The following is a 20,205-nucleotide window of genomic DNA, read 5'->3' on the forward strand; positions in this document are numbered from 1 at the left end:
AAGGTGAACATTGGCTCTTCTAGTCACTCCTCTATGCCTTTAAGCCCCATAGATGCCACAGTCATTGCTGATCGTGTCATCTAAATGTTTACTACAGAAAAGAAAAATGAAGTCTTTTTCTTCCCTTACACAATGCTTTAAATATTGAGAAAAGTAAAAACCCTACACATAATTGATATTACCACATCCATAACAATCCATACTATAAAATATTACATTATTTAATCAGCAGAGTAAATCCTATTAAACATTAAATAAATAATAAAGAAAATGCCAAAATAGACATTTTCTGTGCATTTTGCTTCCTCAAAACGTTAATATTAGAAACTAACCCCTAGCTGCACTCCAAAACAAGAAAAGGGAATACTTACCTAAAAGGCTTGGTCCTGGTCCTCCCACTGCTCTCCGGAGCTTCGGGCATCCTGCAGTCCTCATTCGCCCACAGAACATCTCTTCATGGTTGCTGGATTCATAAATGCTGCCTCCACAACGTGCTGGCTGTTGATTGGTTCAACCAGTGCTGCTCAGCCAAGCAATTCAGCACTCGATGAACCAATGCAATGGCGGTGATTGATTCATCCAGTGCTGCATTGATTGGCTGAGCAGTGCTGGATGAACCAATCAACAGCCAGCACGTTGTGGAGGCAGCATTTATGAATTGGCTGAGCTGTGGCATTGATTGGCCAATTCATAAATCCCACCTCGACAATGCGGAAGTGATCTTCTGTGGGCGAATGCCCAGTGGAGCTCCACAGAGCAGTGGGAGGACCCAGACCAAGCTTTTTAGGTAAGTATTCCCTTTTTTTTTATAGAATGCAACTAGGGATTATTTTCCGGGTAGAGGTTAATTTTCTCATGATAAAATCACGCAGGTTTATCACAGGCAGCTGTGATGCAAAGCATGATTTTTCACATAAAAAAGTTTCACTGACGCTAGAAAATCACAGGGAAAAACTGTAATATCGCCTCAATTTTGTAGCGACAATATTGCTGTCACCCATGTGAAAAAAGCATAAGGACTCCTTCAGACATGTGTATGTGCAACTATGCTTGCCTCAGCGCAACGCATTTGCGCAGTGAAATAGGTTGATTTGCACACCTGTCTGCACACAGTAGTCTATGTTTTTGTGCATGTAGGCCATGTTCATATGCACACGCGGCACCCCCTCGCCCTGACTTAGCCTAATGAGGTCCAGATGTGTTCTTTTCCCTGTGGTTTTGTGCAGCGTATTGCACATCCTCTTGTTTTGTTGCGTGCGCATTTGGGCACCTCCAATAGACTTCCATGGGGCTCTTTTCTGCATAAATACGCACAAAGATAGAGCATATTTTTTGCAGGCATGTGCACCAAAAAGGAAGTGAGAAAGGACCCATTGAAATCAATGGGTTCTATTCTCTGTGTTTTGCGCACACAATTTTTACGTGCCCAAAAATGTGTCCACATAAGCCTGTGTGAATGAGCCCTAAGAGAAAGCACTGTGTTTCCCAGCTGTAAATTTCTTGTCCCGGCTCTGACCCTAGGTGACTGGGCTGATCATAGAATTCTCTGGAGACATCTGGCCCTTTTCCCTGCATTGTTAATCAATATAGCACCTGCCACCCTGCAAGACAATATTATATTCTATATAATTAAGTGTTGCTGACAAGTTATTTCAACATAGAAAATAAAATTAAGTTTTAATAAATCAATTACATCACTTTTCCAATCTTCCAGTTTTGTCATAATGATACTGCTTTAATGATGGGGTCTGATCTGGGGTCTTTAATAATTATGGGGTCTGTGTAAAAAGAGTTGTCCTGCCATATAATTTTTTTAAACAACTTAAAATTTTTTTAAAAGAAGACATATTTTATCAATCTCCTGCCACTCCTGTCCAACTCCTCCCAGCCGTCTGCCGGACTCTGTTCTTCCTGGTCTCTCTCAAAAAACACATGTGACTGTTGTTGAGCTGTGAGTGTAGTCGATAGGACACTGCTGCAGCAAGTGATTGGTTGCCATGGTCAATTTCAGTTCACAATCACTGGATCAGTAATTAGAGACCGGCAGGGGATTAGGAAGCATCAAAACAGGAACAGCGGAGGATCAGTAAGGTTAGCATTACTTCTTTTATTATTCAATAACATGCCAAGCAGTTAAAAAAATACATGGCTGGACAACCCTTTTGTGTTCTGGCAGAGATCTGAATGAATTTTGGGATGCAATTTGATTTTGAAGCCTGGTCTGGGGTTGGATGCCTTCCCTGCCAAATGGTTTGCGGCCCAGCATTTTCTAGTTATGTTTCCACTTTCATCTATATTTGTGTCCCAGTGTACTTTTATTTTAGGCCTCATGTCCGCGGGCAAAATTGAATTTCAAAATTCACGCGGGTCACCCACGGGGACGATCTGCAATTCAAGCAGCCCATCTGCGGATTTGATTTGATTTGCTTTGCGGGTGGCACGCACGGAAAAGAAATCGCAGCATGCTCCATTTTACCATGGAAGATGCGCTGATGGGCTCCATTCATCTCTATGGAAGCATGCGATCCGCAGTGCATCCGCAAAACAATAGCAGATTAACTGCGGATTTGAAGGTTAAATTCAATTAGGAAGATGGGGAAAAAGGCTGGAAGGTGCAGAAAAAGCTGGAAGGTGGGTTTGTGGATTTTTTCTGTGCAGATGATCCGCTGTGCATCCGTGTACATCCACGTTGGGGGGGAAATCGCAATCCGTGTTGTCCCGCAAGCAATAAAAAAATCTAGTTAACAATGACTCGCAGTGCACCCGCTGCAGAAATCCGCCTTAGTAGTATAGGATTTGGGTGCATTGGGAAGTATTGTAGGTACAGTAATAGGGCACATATGGCAGCAGCAGGCATAATTTTTTGTGGCAAAAGGCAGATGGCGATAGAAGGTGAAAATGAGCTGCAGAAATAATGAGACATGGTCAGAAGTGTAACCAGAAACTCCTTGGCCCCAATACAAAATCTGTACCACTGTACTCCAGTTATCATGTGAAAATGATGCCTTTTTATGTGCAGTGGTGCCTTTAAACCAAGTCTCAGTGTGACTGCTTCCTCTGCACCAGTATATCTACACCCCTGGACAAAGATGTCTTGGGAGTAAACTGCATTCCTCAGGAGAAATCCTCTTGGCAGTCTTGGCCAAATGGAGAAGAAAAGTAAAGTTACCAATTCCAATCATCGATTATGTCAGCTGTGAATCACTGGATTAAATTCTGCCTGGAACAAATTGCTTAATTTGTCTAGGGCACTAAAATACCTTTTCTCAACCATGCCTTCGCCAATTTGTCTCAGTGCTCCACCAACCACAGCTTGTAGGGGATTGTGACAAAGGGAAAATTAATGTAATTTTTTTGGGCTCCAGTTTTGGAGACATATCAATTGAAAGTCCTTATTCTCTATTCAGAACAAAATTAAAATTGTAGCTACCCAATAAAGACCATATTTTCTATAAGCCAAGCACCGTGCACAATCTCTACTGTAAAAGCATGCTGTGGGAAGTTTTCCCCATAGTAAGCTCTGGAAAACTTTTGAAAGCAGAGGGTAAAATGAATGAAGAAAATATATGGAATCCTGGTGGAAATCTACTGTAATTTGCAAGAGAACTGCATCTTGAAAAATATGTATCTTTCAGGAGACAATGACACAGTAAGGGGATGTTCACATGCAATTTCTGCACTGACAATCTACAGCATTTACAGTACAAGTCACAAAGTAACAAATCTCATCTACATAGTGTAGAAAAAATTAATGTGGAATCTGTAATGGTATTGACATACACTGCAGTGTTACATTTGTGCAGGGCTTATCCTGGCCTGCATGAACGTACTAAGAAAGAGGTTTACACCAAGACACAGTGGTCTAAGATGGACCATGCCGGGAAACATAAAAGGGAAAGTTATTCATAGCAACTTTTGGGAGAAAATCATGCAATCAAGAATGGATGGAAAGTAGGAAAGAGAACAGAACCAGATAGATAAAAGAAAAAGAAGTCATATAGGTACACAACACACAGATGTCGTATACACACCCCACACACAGGACAAAAGGGGATTCAGGTTTCCGCACACCTATGGATGGAGGGGGACACACAACATCAAACAGAACATGAATTCCAATCTGGATCCAGGCAAACACTGGCAGAACATAGAGTGTAAACTCAACAAACAGACTATACCCATCTGACACTACATAGAGCCACACTGTTAATGAAATGAGCATGGTTCCATTTTCCTATCCATGCTCTTTCCATTTTGTGTGATATAGTCAGTGTCAATGTTTTGTACTTTTCCTTTAACAAGATTTGCTGAAATGTATTAAAAGATTAAAAAGGGACCTCGGTGATTAGGATGGTCCAAGGTCCGAAATTGCATGGCTCGGGTTGTAGCGCCTTGTTCTCCCATTTCTCTCTAAACAACTTGTTGTTTACCATTACTGTACTTTTGTGTTCTGAGAAGTTAATCATGTATGATTCCACTGCACCTGCATGCTTGGTTTAGCATTTTAGATGTTACATTTCTTATCTTGCATATTCATATTGTGTTTGTTTTATCGACCAATGGAAATGAATGAATTATAATAAATTTGAATTATTGTAATCAAAGCATGTGCCTCTATAAAAACTGCTGCCTGTCAATCAATAAATAGATAACTTTTGATCATGTCCAGTTGTGTTGTAGTGGAAGTTATTTCCCAGGCTCAGTTATCCTCTGAGTTTGGACCCCAGAAGCACATCGTATAGCAAATAGATTTCTTTACACTACCAACACTCACACACAAGCCAAAGTAGACACAAACAAAATACATAATGAACCACAACCAGGAATGGGTGTGACAGAGTTAAATACCCTCACACCATGGCTGATTGGCCAACCAGGGTACACACCTACCTGTCGACCAATCAGTCCATACACCATAGGAGATGTTACTGTAGAGTGGAGAGGAAGGTTACAGTGAGTTATTTCCAACAGACAATGTCACAGGGACCTTTTGCGGTGCCAGGTAAGAGGCAAACAAAAAAACTCAAAGCATAGTCAAGTGGACCAGGCTATTGTAATAATTCACACTGGTTCCCACTACCTTTACAGACGGCACACTGTAACAAAGATTTTAAATCTGCAGCAAAACAATTTTTGCTGCAGAATTCACCCTTTGCAATGGTAAAGGTGAAAATCTGCAGCATCAGATCAGACCCATCTGAGCATTCCCTAAAGTCAAAGCTACACAATAATGCTTTAAAAATAATGTTAATGTTCTGAAGTAGCTTTATTCTAATTAGAAATTTGTTCCTAGACTATATAAGTACATAAGAAATATTTGATGGCATGTGTTGAAGGGTAGTATACAGAATGGCCTGTAGGGGATGTCGACAGGCATTCTGATACCTGAAAGGAGAGAAAACACATGTGGGTGTGGCAGGAAGTAAGATAAAACCATCAGTTCCTGACACACTCAGGGGAAAGTTGTCAGCCAGCCAGAGAGAGAGGCCACGCAGCAGCAGTCAGGCACTTGGAGCCTGAGGTCCGTGTGGAACTGTCTGGGCCAGACATGTATGACAGAGGAGGATGCCCCGGTTAAGGGATGGTGACGGCAACCCTGTGGGTTGTGTACCCCGAGGAACTGCAAGTCATTATGAGCCATTATGCACATGTGACAACAGTCCTGATGGAAAGATGGGGATCTAATAGGTGAGACCCCAACTGGCCACAAAAATCTATATTTACAATTTAATTACATTATTATTAGCAGCACCTTATGCTTGGAAATATAGATGACATATCCACAGCTCTGTACTGACAGGTTCAGCACAGTCATTTGTTTTGCTTACAACTTTAGTTAGTGAGCTAGTAGCACATCTTTTAAATGTACTACTCTTTTGCTATGTTTATTAACCCCTTAGTGACGAACTCTGTGCCTTAAAGGGGTTTTGTCATCTGAAAAAAAAAAAAAAAATCAATACTTACCTATTCCTTCCCAGGCTGTCTTCTTACTGCATCTTCTCCTTGCCTATCTTCTCCTGCCTTTTGCAGTTCCCCCAGGTTACCTCACCTCCAGCCAGCCCAATCCTTTTCTTCCTGCTATGGAGCGTCCATTCTTGTCAGTTTCCTTCCTTCAGGACAGTGTACATTATGCCACTAGTGACGTAGCATTCCCTGCGTAGCATGAAATGCCGAACTATCTCCAAGACTACGCATGCACGCTGTCTTGCCGCAAGTGTTCATATACTATTGTCGCGGGACAGTGTGCATGCACAGTCTCTGCAATAGCTGGGCATTCCCTGTTAGGCAGTAAACACTATGTAACTAGTGACATAGCGTACATTGAACTAAAGGAAGGAGAATGCCGAGAATGGACACTTCGTCACCGAAAGAATAAGAATCGGCTGGAGGTGATGTGACCGCGGGGGACTGGAGGAGCCAGGAGACTATCAGGGAGGAGAAGATGCAGTAAGGGGATTGATGGGTGAGGAATAGGTAAGTATTCTTTTTTTTTTTATGACAGAGCTCCTTTAAGAACATGGCCTATTTTAGATTTAAGGACACAATGATTTTTGCCGAATTTTCATCTCCATTTTTCAAAAGCCATAACTTTTTTATTTTTCTGTCGACGTAGCTGTAAAAGGGGCTTGTTTGTTGCGTGGCGAACTGTAGTTTTTATTGGTACCATTTTTAGGTACATAGACTATATTGTAAAACTTTTGTTATTTTTCTTGTGATAACAGGGAGAGAAAACGCATAAATTCTGCCATAGATTTTTGGAGGGTCTTCTTACAGCATTAGTCATGCAGCATAAATGACAGAATAATTTTTTTCTGCGGGTCAGTATGATTACAATGATACGAAAATTCTTATATTTTTTTTAGGCTTTTCCACTTTTCTGCAATAAAAACCCTTTTTTTGGAATTTTTTTTTTTCTAAATTGCTGCATTCAAAGTCCTGTAACTTTTTTTTATTTTTCCATGGATGGAGCTCTGTAAGGGTTATTTTTGCCAGACGAGCTGCAGTTTTTATTAGTACCATTTTTTTCCTCATTTTTTTATGCTAATATGAGAAAAAGCACATTTTTCTTTTTTGTACATTTTTTTTTACACCATTTGTGTCCCTGTGGGGGACTTACAGCATAGCACCGTTGATCGCTATCATAAGTCATTGCAGAACTTCTCTCCTACAATGCCTTATCGCTTATTACAGCGATCGTAGGCAGTGGTAATACAAGACGCCTGTAGGTGGCGTCCTGTTACCATGGCAACCAGCCGGGCGCTCTCGGATTACATCGCGAAAGCCCGATGACATCACAGAGAGAGCGCCCTCTCTGTGAACCCTTGCCATGTTGCAATCTACAGGTGTTAACAGCGGGGGTCGCTGCTCCGATGCACCCCTGCTGTTGCAGCAGGAGCCCGGCTATCAGTTACAGCGACCTCCTGCAGCCGGATAGAGCGAAATCTCTTCTGATCTTGCACTATCCACAGGACGTAAGTTTACGCCCTGTTGCGGGAAGTACCCTGCTGCCAGGATGTAAACTTACGCCCTGGAGCAGAAGGGGGTTAATGACCAACTAACTCTTCAGTTTTTTTCATCGTCGCATTCCAGGAGCCATAACTCTTTTAATTTTTTGTCAACATAGCCATATGACCTTATGTTTTTTGCAGGACAAGTTATATTTTTTTAATGGCATCACTTTTGGGTACATAATATAACTTATTAATTGTCTTTTAGGAAGATTGGGGCAAATAAACAAATCCTGCAATTTTGGATTCCATTTTTGGATTCCATTTTTGAATATTGCATAAGGGTATAGTACTTTGCAGTCTCCGGTACGTTAGAGTCTTTTGCTAAAGCATAAGAAAAAATATGAAAACATAAACAGAGCAATGTCTGTTACGAAAAGAGTCAATTTGTAGACAAATCTAGTCTGGGTATTTTTAAAGGTTTGGGAAACGTAAATCTCTCCAGTCTCAGATTCCGTAGACCAACCCGAGGGAGACGGTAGACATTTTTTTCAGGAGGTGATCCCTATGGAAGCCACTGAGGACGGGCTGTCAGGATTCCGTTGTCATCTCTGCAACTCTGTGCGATGTGGCTGACATGTCCAGTTTTGGAACCATTCAAGGTCCTGTCAGCAGTGGCCTTAGTTCCTTCCAAAGGAGCAGATGCTCCCTGGCACTGAAATGCACCTTTACCCCCAGATCCTCAAAATCCCAGATTAGGGGATGCAACAACGGGGATATCAGTGCCCGAGCATGCTGGTTGTCCTTGTGGACCACAATCCATGGGAGTGGTGCCTCCTCCCTCCCTTGTGGCCACAGCAGCGGCACTCATCTTGGTCTTTGTACATCTGTGGATGGGATGGCTGGCAGCAGCATGGCCTACTCCACAGGCTTGGTTGTCCTCCGTGGTCGGCACGGCTTTAAGGTCCCGGAGGGATGAATTTCCTTTTTTGTCGGTCCCGGAGTAATTTCCTTCAAGAGCTCCACGTGATCCGGCTCATCTCCCCAATAATATCAGGGTTTGGGTGGTGGGTAGCCTGCAGGTACTCCGCGTATCACGGGGCTTTTTGCGTCCGAGGAGGCAGACATGCTCCTTGTTCTATGGCTGGTAATACTTTTGGGCCCAGGAGTCTGCAGCAGCAGTTAGCTCCTTCCGCTGTGGGCACTAGCAAGTCTATGAAGTAGGGGCAGTCCCCCTACCTACTTTGCGCCAGGCCAGGGCATTGGCTGTTTGGCGGGAAATTGTTGGTGGGAGTGAGCTTTGGGAGAGCCACAAAGATAAGTGTCATCTTGGTTGCGCCAAATAAAGTTTCAACAGTCCATTAACTTATAGGCACACAAGGTTAGATCCTGTTCATAGGACGCTAGGTAATACTGCAACGCGCAGTTAAAATAAAAAAATATATATACTGTTGGTTACTGCCAAGAAGTGTACATGGGGCCGAGGGATAAATTATGAACAACTTTTTCTTGTTACCTGGAATGGCAGACAATGATGGGGGTAGTAGTTGTCGGTTCGTGACGCCACTGTTCCATACACTGACATTCACACTCGGCGCATTAAAGGGGTGGTCTCGCGAAACCAAGTGGGGTTATACACTTCCGTATGGCCATATTAATGCACTTTGTAATATACATCGTGCATTAAATATGAGCCATACAGAAGTTATTTCACTTACCTGCTCCGTTGCTAGCGTCCTCGTCTCCATGGTTCCGTCTAAATTCGCCGGCAGCTTGCTTTTTTAGACGCGCTTGCGCAGTCCGGTCTTCTCCATTCAGCACGAGCCGCTTCAGTGTGCTCCCCGCTACAGCTCTTCTGCGCATGCGCAGACGAGCTGTCACTGCTCGGGAGCGCGCTGAAGCGGCCATTCTGCACCATCCTCTGTTAGAGGAAGGTGCAGAAACTGGAGCTGCCCAGCGGAGAAGACCAGCCCAGCCCAGCCCAGCAGCCCCGAGAAGCCTCCCAGGTAAGTGATGGGTCGGGGGGGGCTGCCGCTGCGCCGGGCTGCGCCGGGCTGCGCCGGGGGGGCTGCCGCTGCGCCGGGGGAGCTAGCGCTAGGCCGGGGGGGCTGTCGCTGCGATGGGGGGAGCTGTCGCTAGGCCGGGGGGGCTGTCGCTGCGCCGGGGGAGCTGTCGCTAGGCCGGGGGGGCTGTCGCTAGGCCGGGGGGGCTGTCGCTAGGCCGGGGGGGCTGTCGCTAGGCCGGGGGAGCTAGCGCTAGGCCGGGGGAGCTAGCGCTAGGCCGGGGGGGCTGTCGCTAGGCCGGGGGGGCTGTCGCTGCGCCGGGGGAGCTAGCGCTAGGCCGGGGGGGCTGTCGCTGCGATGGGGGGGGCTGTCGCTGCGCCGGGGGAGCTAGCGCTGGGGAGCCGGGGGCTAGCGCCGGTTACCTGCTGTCTGGTCGGCGGCTGCGGGGCGTCTGGTCGGCGGCTGCGATGCGTCCGGTTGCCATGGAGACACAGCTGGCGGCGTCTCGGGAGCGCGCACGTCGGGCTGCAGCGAGCGACTGGGAAAGAGCCGGCGGCCATCTTGAGGAAACTTTTATAACTTGCTGAAACGCTGGAACGGTAAGTACGAACCAGCTAGAAATGTCATTTACAGGGGGGCTTAGTAATGTGTGTTTAATGGGGGGGACTGGGCAAAAAAAAAAATTAACTGCTTCCTCGAGACATCTCCTTTAATGACACTGGACAAGTGCATAGTACCTTGGGTCCTCCAGAATGGGGGAGGCCTGTTAAAACTTTGCTAGTGACTTTTCTTGGAAATACAGTAGGCTTCAGTATGCAGAGTTTACAGTGCAGGAAAATATAGTTCATATTTAGCAATTACTTGACATGAAAGTCAATGGCCACAGAATGGCTATAATGATCAGCCCGCTCTCATAGACTTCAGCATGCATGGGTGTCAGTTACGGGTGTACCACAATACGGTGATTTATACTCCAGACCGCCGCATAAGAATCATCAATATCTAACCAGCATAGATTTCAAATATTGCTTCTGGGTCATTTTGACCTGCAATGTTATAGAAAGGGATGGAATGCTATACTGTTTCCAGCACATGCTCTATATAGTGTGTTATCTCGAACTGTTCAATGACCTATCAACTTCTATGGCCGCCTGCATCCAGCTGTGAGAATTCTCGCAGCGGGACCCAACCCGAGCGTGGGCACTCATCTCTCCCGCGGCCCCGGCTCTTTCATGTGCCGGCTCCCGGGCAGCCGGTGCATGCGCAGAGTGGGGCTGGCGGCCGGTGAGTGACGTTTCTGTGCGGGGCTCTGAAATAGAGCATGCCGCGATTTGTTTGCCGCGCGGGATTTTGTGCGGCCAAATCGCAGCCGTCTGCATAGGATTGCGTTTCTTAACGCAATTCTATGGCAGCTTCCAGGGGCGGAAATTCCGTTGGGAAATCCCGCCGCGGAATTTCCGCTCGTGTGCAGACGCCCTACGGCTGTTTCTTGTTTATTAACTTCAGTGCTGAGAAAACTCTAAATAGCTAGAATGCATTTAGAGGGAATGTGTCAGCAGAAAATGACCTATTATATAAGTAACATTCTTCATTCTTGTGTTAAACATATTTTTAAAGTGTTTTTGGTGTGTTCCTTTTAAACTTTCAGTCACAATCTGTATTTAAAAAAAAAAAAAACAAAATCCTGCATTTTTCACACTAACCACAAAGCCTAACACTAGTGTAGCGTCCCAGAACATCATTCTGGACCCCTCCAAATTGTCATACATGTTTGTCTTATGTGGATGCATTGTGTAAAGCTGTCATGTCTAATTTTCTGTATGTGTGTTGCACAGTTGTAGCGTCTGAAGGGTTAACTACATTAAAAATCATTGCTGTGAGTTTGGTTGCATGTTGAGCGTATCTACAGTGGGGGAAAAAAAGTATTTAGTCAGATACCTAAAAGTTCTCCCACTTAAAAAGATGAGAGAGGCCTGTAATTGACATCATAGGTAGACCTCAACTATGAGAGACAACATGAGAAAACACATCCAGAAAATCACAATGTCTGATTTTTAACGAATTTATTTGCAAATTATGGTGGAAAATAAGTATTTGGTCACCTACAAACAAGCCAGATTTCTGGGTCTCACAGACCTGTAACTTCTTCTTTAAGAGGCTCCTCTGTCTACTACTAATTTTCTTGCTCCTATAACAGAGCAGGGGAACGGAATCCCTAGTGCAGATGTGAATATAGCCTAAGCCTGATGTTACCATTTTACTAGAGTACATTTCTTATTACTTATTATACACAAACCATTTATGAGGGAGTCAGATCTGAAGTCGAAGTTTGGAAAGGTAAAGAATTACAATTAGAACTTTGGCGAACTAAGGCCGGTCTTAGATGACCGTACGTATACCCGACCATAGCAATTTGTTTCCGCGATCATTCCTGTATAAATGGACATGATAAAACCAGAGTGGAGAGATACTGCAAAGAGTAGCGGACTCAAAACAATCATGTATTAAAATTTATAAATAAAAGTGGTCAAACAGCACCCATTTAGTTTTATATTGTGTTCAGGCCTATAGATATCAGTGGAATTGGGGCCCTTTTCTAATTCTGTGCCGCAATTTAGGGTAAATCCCACACCAAAGTCTGCCGAGTTAAAGGGGTTGTCCTGCGGCAGCAAGTGGGTCTATACACTTCTGTATGGCCATATTAATGCACTTTGTAATGTACATTGTGCATTAATTATGAGCCATACAGAAGTTATAAAAAGTTTTTCACTTACCTGTTCCGTTGCTGGCGTCCTCGTCTCCATGGTGCCGACTAATTTTCGGCCTCTAATGGCCAAATTAGCCGCGCTTGCGCAGTCCGGGTCTTCTGCTGTCTTCAATGGGGCCGCTCGTGCAGAATGCCGGCTCCGTGTAGCTCCGCCCCGTCACGTGCCGATTCCAGCCAATCAGGAGGCTGGAATCGGCAATGGACCGCACAGAAGCCCTGCGGTCCACAGAGAGAGAGGATCCCGGCGGCCATCTTCAGCAGGTGAGTATGAAGACGCCGGACCGCCGGGATTCGGGTAAGTACTACCCGGTTTGTTTTTTTAACCCCTGCATCGGGGTTGTCTCACGCCGAACGGGGGGGGGGTTAAAAAAAAACAAAAAAAAACGTTTCGGCGCGGGACAACCCCTTTAAATGCAGATTTTGATGTGGAATTCTTCAGTGGCAAATTCCGCTACGGCCCAGCAGCTATATTCCGCCCATGTGAAAGGGTCCTAAATGAGAAACACACATGAAGACACATCTATATAGTGTAGGTTGCACCAGAAATTTTCCCTTCCTCTTCCTCAAGCACAACTGTGGAGTTAGGCTAGGCTCACACGAATTGGTCGGATTCCGCATACAGATATCCGCAGCGAAAGGCCTGCGAATGATCGTGGAAACAAATAGCGTATGGTCGCGTATACGTACGGTCAACTGGGACCGGCCTTAGTTCGCCAAAGTTCTAATTGTAACTCATTTACTTTTCCACACTTAGTCTTCAGATCTGACTCCCTCATAAATGGTTCGTGTATAATAAGTAATAAGAAATGTACTGTAGTAAAATGGTAACATCAGGCTTAGGCTATATTTACATCTGCACTAGGGATTCTGTTCCCCTGCTCTGTTATAGGAGCAAAAAAACGGAATCCCCTGGATGAAAGGATCTATCTCATACTGGAACCAAACTGTAATGCAGTGCAATCGGTTCCTGCACTTAGCCAGAATTTTTACTGGACAAAAAAGTCCTGCATGTATGACGCAGATGTGAATATAATACATTAATATATAATCTTGTAAATTTTTTTATTTTCAACACAGAGTTGGAGTTGGTACTTTACTGCTGACTGCAGCATCCCTGCCCTGCCCTCAAGTCTCCTTTTCGTACAAGCACATACTGCCCTAATTTTGTGATCTAGCATCAGGAAATGCGAGAAAATAACAAATATAAATTCACCGTAGTATTTTGTATATAGTTTCTCTTAAACAAAACATTAAAATGTCACTTGATGACTGCAGGCTGTGGTCTGCTCAGAGCTTTCTGCAGCATCACTGGGTCTCTTAGGAGGCCCACCCATGGAACATTAGCAACCAGGGATGCAACTAAAGTCTGAAAAGATTAGGGGCGTGAGCTCTGAAACTAATGTATCACCCCTCTTCCACCACCAGTAGAAAAAAATAAATACATACCCATATTTATCAATCAGGTACTGGTGTATCTTGTCTCCACCGGAAGAATGGGTAGAGCCATGGGTTGGCCTAGTGGAGTTGTAGGGGAGGGCTTGTTGACGCCCACAACAGCACTCTGACCTCCTCTGCCGAAGATGCTGCTGACAGTGTCTCACCTCCCATCTGCCATGCTGACCCGCATCACCCCGCTGCTGCTGTGAGTCTCCCATGCCAAACCTGCTGCCTGTGCTCCCTGGGCCGCTGTGACTGTCAGACAGCATCGGCTGTCTATCAGCTCCCTCTGCCCTGGCGTCCCTGCTCGCATCTCCGCTGTCACTCTGCTTCTCAACCCCCCGCCCCCTGCCGTCCTCTGCTCACGGCCCCGCTGTCACTGTGTCCCCCGCACTGTGCCATGTAATGGAGCCACACTCCCTCACTCTCCCCCGATGCTGTCCTTCCCTCCGTGCTTCAGGCTGCGCTGTCAGTGTTCTTCCCAGCCTCCACTGTCAGTCTTCTCTCTAGCCGCCCGTGCTCCCTCACTCTCCCCAAGCGCTCTGTGCTCCCGGATGCCGGTCTCCTCTCTAGCAACTGCGCTAGGACAAAGAGCAGGGCCACCTTCTGGGGCGTGGGTACGGCATGCCATATTGCAGGAAGGCTGGCGGCAACACAATTACTGCCAGGCCCATTGCAGGGAGGCCGGTGAGGAATCCGCTTGAAGCTGAGACAGGAGGGTATCGCACAGCCCAGCCAATCAGCAGCTCTGGGCGTACCCTATACCTCCCACAGCATAATCCTAGGTCTCCACCCATCTTTGTGGTGGAGACAAGATACACCAGTACGTACCTATCTATCTGTCTGTTTGTCATCTTACAGGCACCATACCTACAAAACAGTGGGCTTAGTTAGATAACATGGTTAAGCTCTAGGATCTAAGATATCTCAAAATAATGCAGTCACCATATAATAGTCAGATGCCAAATCTACACAGTGATAGTGATTACATTGCATTTAGGGCGGCTTCAGAAGGGTGTATTTGCACGTGTTTCTGCACATGTAAAATATATGTGCATAATGCGCAGAGAAAAGAACCCGTTGATGTCAGTGGGTTCCTTCACATGAACATTTTTTTAGCGCATTTTAGTCACATGCAAAAATATAGAACTTGCTTTCTTTTCTAGCATATTTGTGCATGTGTAATACGTGAGAACATGCGCAAGATGCTGTGCAAAACCATAGGGGAATAAATACATCATTAGGCTAAACAGCCATATAAATCAGGACAGGGGTGGTGGAGGGAGGGTGTCGTGCGGCGTAAAACTGTACAGCTCTATACGCAGACATGCATACAATTCAGCCTCAATACTTTACACTAAGATGTGTGCAATTACGACGATTTCCATCTTAAGGAGCCCTAAGAATTACAGCGGCTACAATGACTATTGCTCTTACGCTTTCACACAGAAGCGAGAGTTGTTCAGTGAATGGAGGCAGAGCACACTAGATAGCTCTTCCGGCCGCCCGCCGCCACACAGGGTGGTTTGATTGTGGTACGAACCGCACCAAAAAGTGCATGAAACCATGTGTGTTTTAACTATGCTTTTACTATGTTTGTAGTAAAATGTGGCAAAAACAGTGCGCAGTTTTGCAAATGCACTTTTTGCTATGGTTTTCACTGTAACCAGACTGCACCTGTACACATACCTAAACCATACAACCTATAGTCATCTGAATCCATACCCGTACCTGAACCATAGAGTCTGCAGTCAACTGCACCCATACCCATACCTAAAGCATAAAGCCTACAATTATCTGTACCTGTACCCATACCTAAACCATACAGCCTGCATTTATCTGTACCTGTACCCATACCTAAACTATGCAGACTGCAGTCATCTGCACCTGTACCCGTACCTAAACCATACAGCCTGCAGTCATCTGCATCTGTACCCATACCTAAACCATACAGCCTGCAGTCATCTGCACTTGTACCTATACCTAAACCATACAGCCTGCAATCATCTGCACCAGTACCCATACCTAAACCACACCACCTGCAGTCATCTGCACCTGCACCCATACCTGATCAATACAACCTGCTGTCATCTCTACCTGTACCCATACCTAAACCATACAACCTGCAATCATCTACACCTGTACTCATACCTAAACCGTACAGCCTGCAGTCATCTGCACCTGCACCCATACCTATACCAGTACTAACTACGCGTGAGAAATATAGGGCAAGTCCTACCTTTTCTTGGGCATAGTATTTAAACGCAAGAATACCGCTAGTGAAAACAAAACTATTGAAATCAATGCGTTATGCGGCTGTGAAAATTACAGGACAAAATCATGTCTGCCTGGTTAAAGGGGTTGTCCCGCACCGAAACGTGTTTTTTTTTTTTTTTTCAACAGCCCCCCCGTTCGGCGCGAGACAACCCCGATGCAGGGGTTAAAAAAGAAAACCGGACAGTGCTTACCTGAATCCCCGCGCTCCGGTGACTTCTTACTTACCTGGTGAAGATGGCCACCGGGATCTTCTCCCTCGGCGGACCGCAGGGCTTCTGTGCGGTCCATTGCCGATTCCAGCCTCCTGATTGGCTGGAATCGGCACGTGACGGGGCGGAGCTACCAGGAGCCGCTCTCCGGCACGAGCGGCCCCATTCAGAAGAGAAGAAGACCGGACTGCGCAAGCGCGTCTAATCGGGCGATTAGACGCTGAAAATTAGACGGCACCATGGAGACGGGGACGCCAGCAACGGAACAGGTAAGTGAATAACTTCTGATAACTTCTGTATGGCTCATAATTAATGCACAATGTACATTACAAAGTGCATTAATATGGCCATACAGAAGTGTATAACCCCACTTGCTTTCGCGGGACAACCCCTTTAAGTCCTAAACTATACACCCTGTAGTCAACTGCACCTGTTTGCTATTCATAGACCCAGCACATTGTATGTCCTATTCTGGTCTGCGAAAATGGAGGAAATAAGGACAAACAACAACTTATTTTACAAGGACTGTGAAGGAACATTCATCTGAATAGCCTAATTGGCTTTAATAAGTCTGTGTGCTGCCAGTGGAATACATGGGTAGCACACGGCCTAAATATTTGACTGTCTAAATGAACACTTAGCATGGGTTAATTACTGAAAAACCCATCTGCAAAGTAATAACTCTGAAACTGGTTACCTTTTAGGTGAGTATTAAGGCTAGACATATTTACGCATGCAAAGTTTGTACACATAGTACTCAGTGAATAGAACCCATAGATTTCAATTGGTTCATTCAGATGCGTGTATTTTGTGTGCGCGCATTTCGTCAGTGCAAAAAAAGAACACGTGCTATCTTTCTACGTATTTGCGAACCAAAGGTCTCATAGAAGTCAATGGAGGTTGGGCAAATACGTGCACAATACGCAATGACATTGAGTGAAACACTGCATAATTCTACTGGAAAAAGAATACATCTGGAACTCAAATTAGCCATTTCAATCGGTGCATCTTTGTGCCCCACGTGCAAATGAACATGCACTGCGAGCTTGAAAAGTACAGTAAAATACACTGATACGCGCAAAGACCTTGTGCAGTACACAAATACGTTGTGCCATGGTGTGCGCAATTGTGCATACGCTCGTGTGAAGTTGGCCAAAGAGAACGCTAGGCATGTTTTAAAAAAAACAAAGACAGACAATGGGCTCTACGCCACTGTTTATAAGTAATATCTGGTCACTGTGGCAACAAAATCCATGTGCTAGACTGCATTCTGATATAAACACTAAAAGAGGCCCTTAGGCCATTTTCACACGGCCAAGAAAATCGAGAGAGATTTGTGCTTTGCGAGATGCACAAATCTCGCATGAATGTGAACCCCATTCTTTTGAATCGCGGCATGCCCTATCTTTGAGCATTCTCTCAGAACACATTGCCCATTGCTTTCAATGAGGCCGTCATAGTATCGCACGCACGGCGCGCGAGGTGCATGCAAGTATGATGTGAGGTTTACCCATTGAAAACAATGGGAAACACTCCACAATCCTCTTAACACAAAAATGCTTCGCATCCGTGGAAATATCGCACGTTGGCGAGCGCGATATCGGGCTGAGTTTCACAGTCCGATATCGCACTTGCCCATGTGAAATTAGCCTAAGAGACCTTTTACATGTGCAGAATATTTCTCCAAGATGCAGATACAGAGACCCAGCTGAGAGCTTCAACAGACATTCATGTGCGCATGAACAAGTTTTGAAGATGGCAATAATCAGGATGATACGCTCGTATCATCGCATAGTAAAGTAATTTTTGTGCTCAGAATTCCAGTTCACAGGCGCACGTGATACTCCCTTTCTGTGGAATTGAATGGCATTTAAAGCCTAATAATTGCCAGCTGACTTCTTTTCCCTGCTGTCAGCCGCGGCAGAGGATCGCTACTTCCCGGAAGGCCTCCTTCACATGGACGATTTTCGGCAGCAAAGTTACATGCGTCAAAATATCGAGTCTGATAGAACCAATCATGGCCTGATATCGCGCTTGCCCGTGTGAAGTGACCCTAAGGCCGGGCTCACACGGCATGTCCGGATTCCAGCTGCGGAATCCCACATGGAATCCGCCTCTGACCCCAGAGGGTGACCCTGCGTACCTGTCGTTTTCTTTGCCGGCATCCACGCAGAACTCTTCTTCCGGCTTCTCTGTGCTGTAAGGCTCGCCACCAGACACTCGCTATCCAGATTTTTTTTAAAACTCCTGCTTTTTCCTCGAAAAATTGTGTCAATTGCGGATGGGCCGCGGGTCAGACAGCTTCCCTTGACCTCAATGGAAGCCGTCCGTGCGGGAACCGCAGGAAAATGGAGCATGCTGCGATTTTACATGGTTTCCACTCGTGTGCATGAAGAATCGCACCTCTGTATTAGAGGGGAAAAATACAGAAAAAATATTTTAACTCACCCTGGTGGCGGAGCAGAAGGAGCAGCATAGATCTGAAATACCGGAGCTTCGTGTCACAGCAGCGATTGTTCAGTGGGAGGAAGGAAAGAAGCTAACTGGTGGATGTGGGGAAGCAGCAGCAGTTCCCGCTGGCGCTCACCACCATTCAGCGGCACATATGGGCGGCAGTGGGGAGGAGAGAGAGCTGGTAACTGATTGCACATTTGTTCGTACGATCGTGAGTTTGTTTGCGCGACCGTGATTTAGTTACCGTGATCCTGCAAACAAATGGTGATGTGACGAATTTTGGCACGTTAGCTTCATATGATGCAGCGATTACTAAGAAAGATTTACCTGGTTTAAATCCCAATACTCAAGAGACTTGATAGAGCTAGTGTATGTTAACTTACAAATATCCTGCAGTACTTCATTTAGCACCTTACATAATTGTCCCCTGGCTGCCCGTGGAACTCACATGTGATTCCAAAAACATCACAGGGCGTGTTAGCTTTACATCCAGCTGTAGGCTCTATATCTAAGTGACTATAAAAGTACTGAGGAAATGCCATAGCTATGTTATCTCACCGCTTGGCAGGAAGATTTTTATTTAATTGTTCATTCAGTTTTAAAGAGCACCTTTCTCTATTTTTGAGTGGAGCAGTAATGAAGTGGTTCAGCTGCAGGATATTGTAGGGTATTCCATTTGAGAGGTGGTCGGGCCATATAACACTGTCATGTACTGTATTTAACTAAGGTTAAGGTCACAGGATGCAGAATTCTTCAGCCCCACATCTAATCACAAATCTGTTGTGAATCTTTTGCCATTTTACTACAAATTGTACTACGGATTTCATTCTACACTTAGGCCCCATGTCCACGGGCACGCATGGTTTCCAAGTGTGGAAACCCACAGTGGTTTCCACCCGGCCCACAGCCATGAGGCCAAAAATTATATTTACTCACCTGTCCGGACACTGCGGGGTTCTCCTCTGTTGCGGTCGGATCTTCTTTATTCTGCCTGGCAGATGCACCGTGCTCCCTTTCTTTTTTTTTTAAATCTCCTGCTTCTCCGCTTATCTGCAGCACAGCTACAATGACAGCTGTGGTTGCGCCAAGGATATGACAGCTTCCATTGACTTCAACAGAAGCCGTCCCTGCAGCAGAAAAATTGAGCATGCTGTGATATCTTCCTGCAATCTGCACGCTGGGAAAAAAAACACATCCACATGCATTAAATTGCCCTGCAGATGCTAATGCATCCCTATAGGCTTCTAGATCTGCGCATCTCCCTCTTTTTATAAATAAAATCCGCCCGTGGACATTGGGCCATAGTAATGGATAGAACGTCATAAAAATACGCTGCTTTTGGGCAAAATAACGAGCACACTGAATTTGAAAATCTGTAGCTTATGTTTCCATGTGGATTTTTTCTGCTATGTGAGGATGGGGTTTAGAAAACCCATACAGATATATAGTACTGTAGATTGTTGTGCGTAATCAGCATCACAGATCTGCATGAATTTGGTGGTATGAACATGGCTTAAAGGCTTACAAAGACAACAGATTTTAGTGTGTATAGTCTTGTTTTACCATTTTACCTTGCTTAACTGCACATCTAGTATACTGACGTCTAAGAA

The 20,205-nt window shown here is 45.2% G+C and overlaps 1 long non-coding RNA gene across 2 annotated transcripts in view; it reads right to left on the reverse strand.

Annotated features, from left to right (window-relative positions):
* Nucleotides 1–18,630, reverse strand: part of LOC136632590 (uncharacterized) — a 72,118-nt gene extending 53,488 nt beyond the window's left edge. For both annotated transcript variants that reach the window (XR_010793185.1, XR_010793186.1), the window contains exon 1: nucleotides 18,590–18,630. This is a non-coding gene — a long non-coding RNA (uncharacterized lncRNA). The remainder of the gene's footprint in view (nucleotides 1–18,589) is intronic.
* Nucleotides 18,631–20,205: the final 1,575 nt, after the last annotated feature.

The sequence above is a fragment of the Eleutherodactylus coqui genome, chromosome 1, assembly GCF_035609145.1.
Source record: "Eleutherodactylus coqui strain aEleCoq1 chromosome 1, aEleCoq1.hap1, whole genome shotgun sequence".
NCBI classification, from domain to species: domain Eukaryota; kingdom Metazoa; phylum Chordata; class Amphibia; order Anura; family Eleutherodactylidae; genus Eleutherodactylus; species Eleutherodactylus coqui.